General features: G+C 33.1%; 1 protein-coding gene and 3 non-coding genes across 4 annotated transcripts in view; 2 read left to right on the top strand and 2 right to left on the bottom strand.

The window, feature by feature from the left end:
- LOC120353648 overlaps positions 1 to 12,219 on the bottom strand; it is a 516,732-nt gene that overhangs the window by 7,759 nt on the left and 496,754 nt on the right. The window lies entirely within an intron of this gene.
- On the top strand, positions 88 to 206 carry LOC120353737. Its single transcript, XR_005572555.1, has one exon. It is a non-coding gene; the product is annotated as a 5S ribosomal RNA (ribosomal RNA).
- Positions 1,301 to 1,419, bottom strand: LOC120353739. Its single transcript, XR_005572557.1, has one exon. It is a non-coding gene; the product is annotated as a 5S ribosomal RNA (ribosomal RNA).
- LOC120353749 lies at positions 3,094 to 3,255 on the top strand. The gene has a single exon (XR_005572566.1). It is a non-coding gene; the product is annotated as a U1 spliceosomal RNA (small nuclear RNA).

The raw sequence follows: 12,219 nt of genomic DNA on the forward strand, positions 1-12,219 counted from the left end.
TGACAGAAATGAAAACCCCAATATTTGAAAAATTGGACTCAATAATGACATAAGTAATTGTGAAATGATTTAAAATAGTTTTCCTTGACCAACGGCCATACCACGTTGAATACACCGGTTCTCGTCCGATCACCGAAGTTAAGCAACGTCGGGTGTGGTCAGTACTTGGATGGGTGACCGCTTGGGAACACCACATGCTGTTGGCATATTCTCCTTTTTTGTTTTGCCAAAATTTATTATTACCAAGATCTCTTGTGATCACAATTGGATGGGTGACCGCTTGGGAACACCACATGCTGTTGGCATATTCTCCTTTTTTGTTTTGCCAAAATTTATTATTACCAAGATCTCTTGTGATCACAATTATTCGCAAATCTTCACTCTGTCGTCTGTAAATTTTCATGTGAAATAGGTTTTACTGAATTAGTGTAACAATATCTTCTATCTATATATATAAAAGCGAAATGGCACTCACTCACTCACTCGCATAAATAAAAATCTACCGGACCAAAAACGTTCAAATTTGGTAGGTATGTTCAGTTGGCCCTTTAGAGGCGCACTAAGGAATCTTTTGGCAATATTTCAACTCTAAGGGTTGTTTTTAAGGGTTTAAAGTTCGTCTTTTAGCATGTATATTCTTCTTCTCCCAATCTCTTAATTATAATTGAAATTTCCATATCATATGTTACTATAGAACTATAATCTAGATAGAGTACCTCTTCGAAACAGTTGTTAACTGGCAACTAAATTAATAATTTTGTCAGGTTGGCATTAAGTTGAGTTGACTTTGTTAGGTTGGCACCAAGTTGAAGATTTAAATGCATTTATCGCGGAAAAATTGATTGGGCACTGCTACTTCAATCCTGGGAATATTATATTACTAGCCGTCAGGCTCGCTTCGCTTGCCATATCCGTTTAGTCAGACGTTTAGTCTGGACCCCCAACTGGATTGTCCTAACATGATAAAAATTCAGGCGAGCGAAGCGAGCCTGCTTATCTCATTCTTGGACGATCCAGTCGGGGGTCCAGGGGGTGGAGCCCCCTGGCTAGACGGATATGGCGAGCGAAGCGAGCCTGACGGCTAGTTTTGTATAAAACAGAAAACAAAAATTCATTATATTTCTGTCCTTGGAGGATTGAATGTAGGCCTACTACATTTTTGAATAATATTATTATTGATGATATCATACTGATATCAGAGTGAATATTGGTGAGAAACGTTATCACAAAAAATAGAATTGCTTTTGCTACTGTAATAGGAAAATCAAAATTAATATGGCAAAACAAAAAAGGAATGAATGACAAACAGCATGTGGTGTTCCCAAGCAGTCACCCATCCAAGTACTGACCACACCCGACGTTGCTTAACTTCGGTGATCGGACGAGAACCGGTGTATTCAACATGGTATGGCCGTTGGCAAATATAACAGGATGAATAGGCTTACTGAAATGGTAAATTCTTATTCGAAATTGAGTTAAATTAATTAGAAGTCAGTCTCATCAATTATTATTTTTTTCTTTCCTTGCCCTATTACCATAGGTAAGGGAAGTATTGCTTTCCGAAAAAAATTAAGGTATCCCAATTTCTAAATTTCTATACGTTTCAAGGTCTCCTGATTCCAAAAAAGTGTTTTTTGGGTATTGGTCGGTATTGTGTGTGTGTGTGTGTGTGTGTGTGTATGAGTGTGTGTGTCTGTGTACACGATATCTCATCTCCCAATTAACGGAATGACTTGAAATTTGGGACTCAAGGTCCTTATAATATAAGGATCCGACACGAACAATTTCGATCAAATCCGATTCAAGATGGCGGCTAAAATGGAGAAAATGTTGTCAAAAACAGGGTTTTTCGCGATTTTCTCGAAAACGGCTCCAACTATTTTGATTAAATTCATACCTAAAATAGTCATTGATAAGCTCTATCAACTGACACAAGTCCCATATCTGTAAAAATTTCAGGAGCTCCGCCCCATCTATGCAAATTTCGATTTTAGATTCCCAATTATCAGGCTTCAAACAAAAAAATTCGAGTGGAAAAGATTGAGCATGAAAATCTCTACAATTAATGTTCAGTAACATTTCACCTAAAATTGAAAATAAGCTCGAAATTCGAGAAATTGTGATTATCCAATTGCAAACTGTTGGCAACTGTTGACTCTTTTAAATGATTCACTATGAAGAGATAGCAGACCTCGTATGTCTCCAGCGTAATTGTCCTGTCACCAGCTGGCTCAGATCTTTGTTTATAAGTCGTTTCGAGATGAGCGTGAGCACTAGCATCAGGTGATCAATTCTCATAACGGCAAGGAAAGTTGTGTGAGTGCGCCACACCAGATTCTTGTGATTTACAAAGAGAACAATATGTCAAAAACGTTATTTTCCAATTTAAAGTAGATATTACAAGGTTGATAATAAATATTGTTCATATGCACTCTGGTATTTCAAATCAAAGTGAATTGTAGATTATCCATAAAAAAAGATATTCTTTCATTGTCTCAGTTACTTTCTTGTATAAAACACACATAACTTCATAAATCAGGATTCAAAAGAAAGTATCATCTAAAACCGGATTCAGAAATAGCACATTTGAAATATCTCTACTCTGATAAATGAAATACCATAGTAATTATTGTGGGGTTTGAGTGCATTTTATACAGAAAAGTAACTGAATATATTCACTTCAGAACTGAATCATCTACAATTTTCTCTTATCAAAAACCTGTTCACCAATGAGTGTTCACCAATATAGTTAAATCCCTCTCAATTTGAAGAAGAAACTGATTGGTTTCATTATGGCAGTCTCCAAGTGTCCAATGTGAGTGAACGCTGTCTAGATGTGAACTTCCGAACTTGCACCTCTTTCAGATCAAATGTTTTTAAACAGCCTGTGTTTTGCTGTTTATTTAAATAGAAGTCATATTTCACCAAGTGGATTGCATTATTCTTGTGATGAAATGTATGAGAAATTGTATTGCATCTAGTTTGAACATCAGAAATGGTTAATTAATGTATGAAAGATGTGTTTCATCCGAGCTCTCGCCAGAGTAATGTGTGATCTTGCATAGAGGTGCTACAGTTGAACCTCTGTAATTCATACTTACCTGGCGTGGGGGTTACCGTGATCAAGAAGGCGGTTCCCCAAGGGCGAGGCCTTGTCATTGCACTGCGACTTGGTTGACCCCTGCGAATGCCCCAAATGTGGGCATCTCGGGCGCACAATTTTTGGTAGTCGGGACTGCGTTCGCGCTGTCCCGGTCCTAATTCAATCAATTTAGCATTCATCAATTCAATATGATTTAAATCTTCTTGCTACATACTTGCTACCTGTATTTATTAGATTTATAAAACTACTCTTCAACAAAGAACCTTGTGATTGTTTTGCTTGTAATAATAATATGAATATATCAATTTCAATATTATCAATGTTGTCTGCTATTCATTGAGAAACACAAAAATATTATCTTCTCAACTAATGTGAAGTTGATGTTATTCATAAGGAATGCTGACAGATTAAAGTGCATCTCACTAAAACTAACAGACCAAACAGCACCTGAACTTTTGTTTTATTCTTTCAAAACCTTGAATTTATTATTTGTTACCGTTTTTATGACAAACTGCACATAAATCGGTCCTGAAGAAGGATCAAAGTGACTGTATTTAGTTTTGCGAAATAACAGATAATATAATATTATATCATATTTTAATGTTATATATTTGAAGTATGTTGGTATTATTCAATAATATACTGATTAATTGGAGTGAAAGGATTTGATCTCAAATTTACATAGATATTTTTTCAATTTTTCCAGTGCTCCATTTAAAAAGGAACATACCTGTCAAATTTCATGAAAATCTATTACCGCGTTTCGCCGTAAATGCGCAACATATAAACATTAAGAGAAATGCTCAACTGTCGACTTGAATCTTAGACCTCACTTCGCTTGGTCAATTAGACAATGAGTCTCGCTCTAAAATTAACACTATAATATCTATATTTATAAAATTCTTATCTCACTGACAGACTCAATCACTGATCACGATTTCTGAAAAACTACTGGATGGATTGCAACAAAATTTAGAATATAGAATTCTTAGGGCGAGAATTATGTAACGTTTTATTTTTGTTTGAAATTATCTAAAATCGCTCACTAATAACACATGCAATGCAAATGGAGATTGTTGCATTATTGAGACTTCATCAGCATGCCTTTGGTATGCACAGCAGTCTGCAACTGCAACACACCTTCAGTGTGTACCTATCAGTCTTTACCTTCAGTCTTTAACTATCACTAAAGCTGTCATATCTCACTTCAATCTCTACAAATAAAGTGTCAATCGGTTTGTAATTGAATCTACTAAAAAATGATATTCTTGTAATTTTTGTTGTAATTATTGTAATATTACATTTTTTCTCGATTGGAATCGAATCTTCAATTTGAGATCTATAAAACTTTATAGTAAATATCAGAGTCATCGATATACGGACAAACTTTTTGACTGAGAATTTATCATAAATGATTGTGTTGCATATTCCATGGTGTCACCGAGGCTGGGTTGACAGAATTAACAGATAAATGGTTTATTTAAATAGAGATGATATATAAAAATTTAAAATAACAGTTTCAAAATAAAGTTTTATTGAGAACAAATATAAAATGTGAATTCTAAACTTGTAATTTATAATTTTTTTTGGTGACGTGTCCGTAACATCGACACTGAAGAAGCTTTGCTCTGTTCCTGGTAGCTAGTCTTTTCCTGTTCTTCTCTCTAAAAAATATGGCTGGCTGTGTGTGTTGTAATTTTGTGCTCTCTGAATATTTTCTGTTTAAGTGAATTTATTAATGTTTTAAATTGAGTTTTGAACAGTTTATAGTGTTCTATTTTGTCTATATATTGTTTATTGTGTATACACGCCAATAGCCACTGTTTTTCAACTATATAAACTGGATGAGTATTTAGCTCGTAGTGACTTTAGATGCTTAGGCTTGTAAGATATTGTTCTTTGTGTATTTGTGTAGTATATTGCCAAAATTCATCTGAAGATTATAAGTTCATTTGCTCTGAAAATTGGATTTCTCATTCATAGGTGATAGATCCATTCATAGTTTACCAAGAATCTATTACGTTGGAGCCGATAACTATCCTTAGGTTAATAGGTGTGAAATGCTATCCAACCGATTTAGGAGAAATTGGTAGCACGGCAAATGTTACCCCTGTGGTGGGACCGAATTACAAAATAAATATGTCCCAAGTGGTACACCATGAAATCCCTGGTTATGAAAAATTATTAGTAGGATAGATATCTTGATAGGTTATGAATGGTATACTGCTGAATGGGAAATCGGTTCAAGAGAGATCAAGTCCTAATGAATATATTATCTGTGCATACTAGCAAAATGGCAAACATTAAAAATGATCTGAATCTTATAGCATTCTTAACACAAAAGTTTGATGAGCAAAATGCTAAGTTTGATGCTAGGTTTGATGATATGAAGCAAGAATTTGCTAGCATAAGACTAGAGCAGGTTAGTATAAACCTTCTATTGAAAGATGCACATGAAACATTGAGTGATAATCATGAAGATGAAAACAAATTGAAGCATGATAATAGTAGTGTTAAGATACAAGATCAACTCATTCAAGTTTCTGACAATGTAGGCCTGGTTACTGTTGTTGAAAAAGTCAACCCTAATGAGATAGTAGAATTGAGTAAAGAAGTAGGTAGGGAGTTGTCTTCACTGAAAGTCAACTATCATGAAAGTTATATTGCTACATTGAAGGTTAGGAAAACTATAAACAAAGTGAATGATTACATGAGACAGGTTTCTGTGGAGGTTAGGAACAATGTAAACAAAATGAATGTTGCTTTGAGTCAAGTTGATGAGTTCAACTTTCAACTGAGAATTGAAAAGGTGTATGCAATGCATTCTCAAGTGAACATGACTAACTTTTGTAAGCAAAATGGCTTTGTTGAAACAAATGAACCCATGAATAAAATCATGTTCTTGAAGAAAACAAAGCACAAAGTCACCATTGATGTATTAGTATTCAAAGGTTGTTTCAAGTTGCTTACTTACAAGATGATGACTGTGAATCACATGATGAAAGGGTATTCCCCAGCACACAATGATTAGGAATCCTGTGTTATGCCGGGATTCAGAATAGCATAATTGCTACGCAGTGTATGGTAAGAGTCCATAATTGTGTATTTTTTCTTTCCTGTAGCCTATTTTTCTTGGCCCTTAATCTTTTCAAATTTCGATTCTTTCCTGTCTTTGTGTAATGTTCAGTAAAATTCTTCTATGACGCATATCTTAACCAATCTTGTCCATAGTCATTTAAATTTGTATTCTTCTGAAATAATTTTGGAAGTTAAAATAGTAGCTTATTTTCCTAATCTTTAAATTGTTGATAAAACTTAACTTTTCTAAAATCTATCCATTGTAGTGTAAATAATTGTTTGCTTGCGGTATATTTTTTCATCATGTATTACATATTTTAATTATGTCTATTTTTTTTCAGGTATCATATTAGGTAATTAGGTTTTTCAGAGCAAATTATGTCCCATGTTCTCATCTTTCATTGCATATCGTGCCATAAGCCATATGTAATTAGGTTATAGTTTTCTTCTGGGCTTTTAACCCATTTTGCATTTTATTTATTTTTTGCTGTCCAATACTTTGGATTTTTGGTAGACAAGTAGGTGTGATTCTTTTAGAGGTGTGGGCGTGAACCACATATGGCTGGACTCGATTATCTGACCTACTTGTTTGCGATATAAAAACTTTAAGACTGCAACATCAAATGTTTGTAAAAACTTTTGCATACTTTTGTTTTTGTGGTCCGATACTAGAGTCTGCTATCACATTGCCTTACAGACATCTAGGAACTCTCCACCCAGTCACAATAGTCAACATATCTTTTCCTTCACCAGTTGTTTTTGTGGGAGTGATAGCTCACAATTATAACAAATTAGAGTCATACTTGGAATTTACAAAATTCCATAGTAGTATATTTTATTAAATATACTTCCTTATGAAATTTCAGTACTGACATGTAGGATAGGCTCTAATTAATCTTTCTCTTCTTTGTATTATTTAGGAAAATTATTTACCCAATTTTCTTTTTCTCTTGTTTGTATTTTTTAGGGAACTTATTTACCCATTATCCATCTTGATCATCTTTGTATTGTAATCTTGAAATGTTTGTATTTATTATACAGTCTTCAAATTATGAAATTATTTAAAAAATAAATGGTTCAATTTAGAACATGCCGAAATCTATTCTTATGTATAAATTCTTTTGTTATAATAAATAAACTTTAAAAATTGAAAGTATTAATGAATTGTGTAGCCATATATATGTGATGTATTAATGAAAGTTAACTTGAATAATGTTTTCATTGAATAAAAACGTCTTGTTATATTATTAATTGAAATGAGTTAAAGGTTAAAATTTCTCTAAAGTTTTTGTAATTGATGTCTTTTTCTAAATTTTTAAAAAACTGTTTGTTCTATAAATTTTGATATGATTGATTATCGTTTGAAATGGATGCTGGAGTGCATGTAAAATTTTTAGTGGGGTTTGTTGATTAGAATTTTGCTGGTATGTGATTGTTTTTTGAGATGGAAAACCATTATTGCCTAAAGAAGAAATGACCAGAAGGTTATGACTTAGAGAGGCAGTAATGAGATAATATTTTTTTGTGTTGATTACTTATGTTGATTGCCATAGATGCAGATTACTTATGAATATTGATTGCCTTTGAAGCAAAATATTATTGATGTTTTGAATGATTTCTTGTTTAATGATTGATAGTAAAGTTTTGTCATGAAATGTAGTTTGTGTTTAGAACATTGAAAAGTCGAAATAAACTATAGTATCCAACAAACGATGATTAATAATATTGAATAATTTGCTTTTTATAAAATATTTGAACAGTGAATAAATGGAAATGAAATTATTTTTTTTTATTATTGAAATTTTATAATTGATATCTCCATATTTCACAATTTATGTATTGCTGACTGTATAATAAGATGTTAACAAATTTCAATTTTATATTGATTATATAGTTAAAAATAATTTTCATGTGTATTAGATTGTATTGATAGCCTAATCAAAATTTTCTTTTTAGTTTATAAGCATTTTAAGATAACAGGTACAGCACAGACATTAACATTGAAATAATTATCACGTGAATCTCGAAATCAGCAACAAGTGAACGCCATGAAGAGTGTTAAGAACATTTGGGTGATTTTCGAACTAGTGTGACTCATCAATTGAATAACAACACCAATAACTACGCCACTATCTACGCTGATGTCTACACCAATAACTACGCCAATATCTGCTCTGATGTCAATATCTACACCAATATCTACGCTGATGCCTACACTAATAACTACACCAATATCTACGCTGATGCCTACACTAATAATAACTACACTAATATCTACACCAATAACTATGCCAATATCTGCTCTGATGTCAATGTCAACGCCAATATCAACGCCAATATCTACACTAATATCTACACCAATAACTACGCCAATATCTGCTCTGATGTCAATATCTATGCCAATAACTACGCCGATGCCTGTGCTGATGCCAATGCCAATATCTACGCTGATGCCTGCGCCAATGCCAATGCCTGCGCCAATGCTGATGCCAATGCCAATATCAACGCCGATGCCAATGCTGACACCAAAGCATACGCCAATGACAACACCAACGCTTATTGCTGACCTTGTATCTCAAACTTCAACACTATCACATTACCTGGAAGTAATTGCCATCCATGTTCACGTTCGCAACTTTGAATTCAGAATAACAGTCACAGTATCATGAAAGAATTGATTAAAAAAATCCTCTCCTAAATTATTCCTGTATGCAGAACTCTAAACCTTGAAAGCTGAAAATATCAAAAAACCAAACCTTACCTAAATTAATCCTAACCTAAATTAATCCTGTATGCAGCGTCTATCTCTTTTCCAAAAAACGAATTACATTGTCATTTCAAGCCTGAAATGTACATTGTATAATTACAAATATGATACAAAATTTACGTGACTCTGTATCGAGTTTGGTATGCAGCCGTCTACTACAAGCATGAGGCAATGCTAATTGAGATGTCACCTGTATCGAGTTTGGTATGCAGCCGTCTACTACAAGCATGAGGCAATGCTTACTGAGATGTCACCTGTATCGAGTTTGATATGCATCAGTCGACTACAAGTATCAGCCCAACACTACATGCATCCAGATCAGCCCAACACTACGAGTATTCAGATCAGCCCAACACTAACGTCATCACACTGGAGTCACACTTAACTGAAAATCATACTGAGTGCCTTAATGGACTGTTTTCCAAAATGTGCATCGATAAAATCAACCGCATCAATAGTGAAAGAAATGAACATTTTTTGATTTATTGAAATTTTATGTGAAAATAAAATATAACAATTCATCAATTCATTTAAAAAAAAAATAATAATAATAATAAATTTTTTATTCAACATACTAATTTTTTTTATGCAATAAAAATTGAATTTTTCTATCTATTAAATTTATGTGCAATTTCAAAAAACTATTCTTTATATAATTATTATTTAACGAAAATCCTAATTAGCATTTGAATAAATGCATTCTCTATTTAATTCCATCTATTCTTTATATATTAAACTTTCTGTTGAGATATTTTCCTTTAAATTATAAAGCTAAATCAAAAGTAATTTTGATACTCTATACTTTGAAATATTGTTTGGAAACATATAACAAATGCTATTGATGAATTTTTATAATAATTTTCAATATTATAGGACAACATGTAATGTTTTTATAGAAAAAATTGTTACTGATCTCAAATTTAATTTCAACAATTTTCAAACAGTAAAATTTTTTATGTCAAGAGGGGGGTATTTGTAATATTACATTTTTTCTCGATTGGAATCGAATCTTCAATTCGAGATCTATAAAACTTTATAGTAAATATCAGAGTCATCGATATACGGACAAACTTTTTGACTGAGAATTTATCATAAATGATTGTGTTGCATATTCCATGGTGTCACCGAGGCTGGGTTGACAGAATTAACAGATAAATGGTTTATTTAAATAGAGATGATATATAAAATTTAAAATAACAGTTTCAAAATAAAGTTTTATTGAGAACAAATATAAAATGTGAATTCTAAACTTGTAATTTATAATTTTTTTTGGTGACGTGTCCGTAACATCGACACTGAAGAAGCTTTGCTCTGTTCCTGGTAGCTAGTCTTTTCCTGTTCTTCTCTCTAAAAAATATGGCTGGCTGCGTGTGTTGTAATTTTGTGCTCTCTGAATATTTTCTGTTTAAGTGAATTTATTAATGTTTTAAATTGAGTTTTGAACAGTTTATAGTGTTCTATTTTGTCTATATATTGTTTATTGTGTATACACGCCAATAGCCACTGTTTTTCAACTATATAAACTGGATAAGTATTTAGCTCATAGTGACTTTAGATGCTTAGGCTTGTAAGATATTGTTCTTTGTGTATTTGTGTAGTATATTGCCAAAATTCATCTGAAGATTATAAGTTCATTTGCTCTGGAAATTGGATTTCTCATTCATAGGCGATAGATCCATCCATAGTTTACCAAGAATCTATTACGTTGGAGCCGATAACTATCCTTAGGTTAATAGGTGTGAAATGCTATCCAACCGATTTAGGAAAAATTGGTAGCACGGCATTATGTGTGTGTGTGTGTGTGTGTGTGTGTGTGTGTGTGTGTGTGTGTGTGTGTGGTGTGTGTGTGTGTGTGTGTGTGTGTGTGTGTGTGTGTGGTGTGTGTGTGTGTGTGGTGTGTGTGTGTGTGTGGTGTGTGTGTGTGTGTGTGTGTGTGTGTGTGTGTGAACTCTTAAAAATATATTTGTCATCATAAAAAATCCAAGATGGCGACTATAATTGACAGTTCGAAAAGGTGTCTGTTATTGATTGCCACCATCTTAGATTTTCCATGATGACAATAGTTATTTGTGCAACTAGTGCGCAAAGTGACAGTTTGCTGCACCGAAAGAAACGTTTACGCCTGAGCCGTAGGCGAGGGCGGAATGGCTTCTTGAGTGCAGCAGAGGAACTTTGCGCACGTATTTCACATTTAATTTTTCCTACAGTTACCATTGAATATGAGAAGTGGTTGATTGAATGATTATGGGTAAAATGATGGCTGAAATCCATCAAATGTTTGTGTGTGTGTGATGCTGTCATTAATAGCAACTTTAATTCATTTAAAAATTAATAATCCAATTGAAGTTGAAAATTCTCAGCCAAAGTTCTCATTTTTATTCATTCAAGAATCAGGAAAAATACAGATGGAACAAAAACTTCACATTCAAAATACACGCCAACAAGCTGGCTGAACCGAGATGCAAGATGGCTGAACCGACAAGCGCGCAACCTAGCGGGAAGAATCGTACCTAAGTTTCATCCAGCTAAAAATTACTGAAACACGATTCAGAAATTTGGACTTTTGCTCAAATTAACGAGAAAAATGCTCAAAGTAAACTGAAAAATATTTATAAAAATAACATAGACAACAGAGAATATTTATTGTAGTATTGTTATGTTTTTTATTATTTTTATTTATATGAATATCGAACGGTAATCATTTAACCTCAAAATTCGAATTTTATAATGTATATTTGCTACTTTTCTCATTTCCTGGAGTTGAAATAATAATTATCAATAGAAAAGAACTATTATTTATTATTTCATGATGAGAATTCGTAAATGATGATTATTTAATTATGATTTGGATGAACATTATTCTTGTTTTGGATTTCTAGATTGGGATTTTATCATAAATGTAGAGTAGCCATTGAAATGATTCTTATCTAAATCTAACCACAGTCATTTCTACCAACTTAATTTTTGTTTTCGTGCACCAATCCTCCATATAACCCACCAACTATTTTGTGTTGCCATGTTGCAAATCTGGAGTGCAGAAAATTTTTTTTCCTACAGATACCCTGAAAAGTGACCATTTGTGCACTGATTGCAGGCTGCAAAGAATCACTTTTCCGCACTAGTGCGCATGACAACGCAAAATAATTAGTAGGTTATATGGAGCACCAGTGCAGCAAAATCAAAATTAAGTTGGTAACAGTGAGTGGGCTGCTATAGTGAGCAGAGGTGCAACGAAGCACAACGCGCTAATTATTAAGTAGATATTATAACC

Source organism: Nilaparvata lugens, chromosome 11 (assembly GCF_014356525.2).
Source record: "Nilaparvata lugens isolate BPH chromosome 11, ASM1435652v1, whole genome shotgun sequence".
NCBI classification, from domain to species: Eukaryota; Metazoa; Arthropoda; class Insecta; order Hemiptera; family Delphacidae; genus Nilaparvata; species Nilaparvata lugens.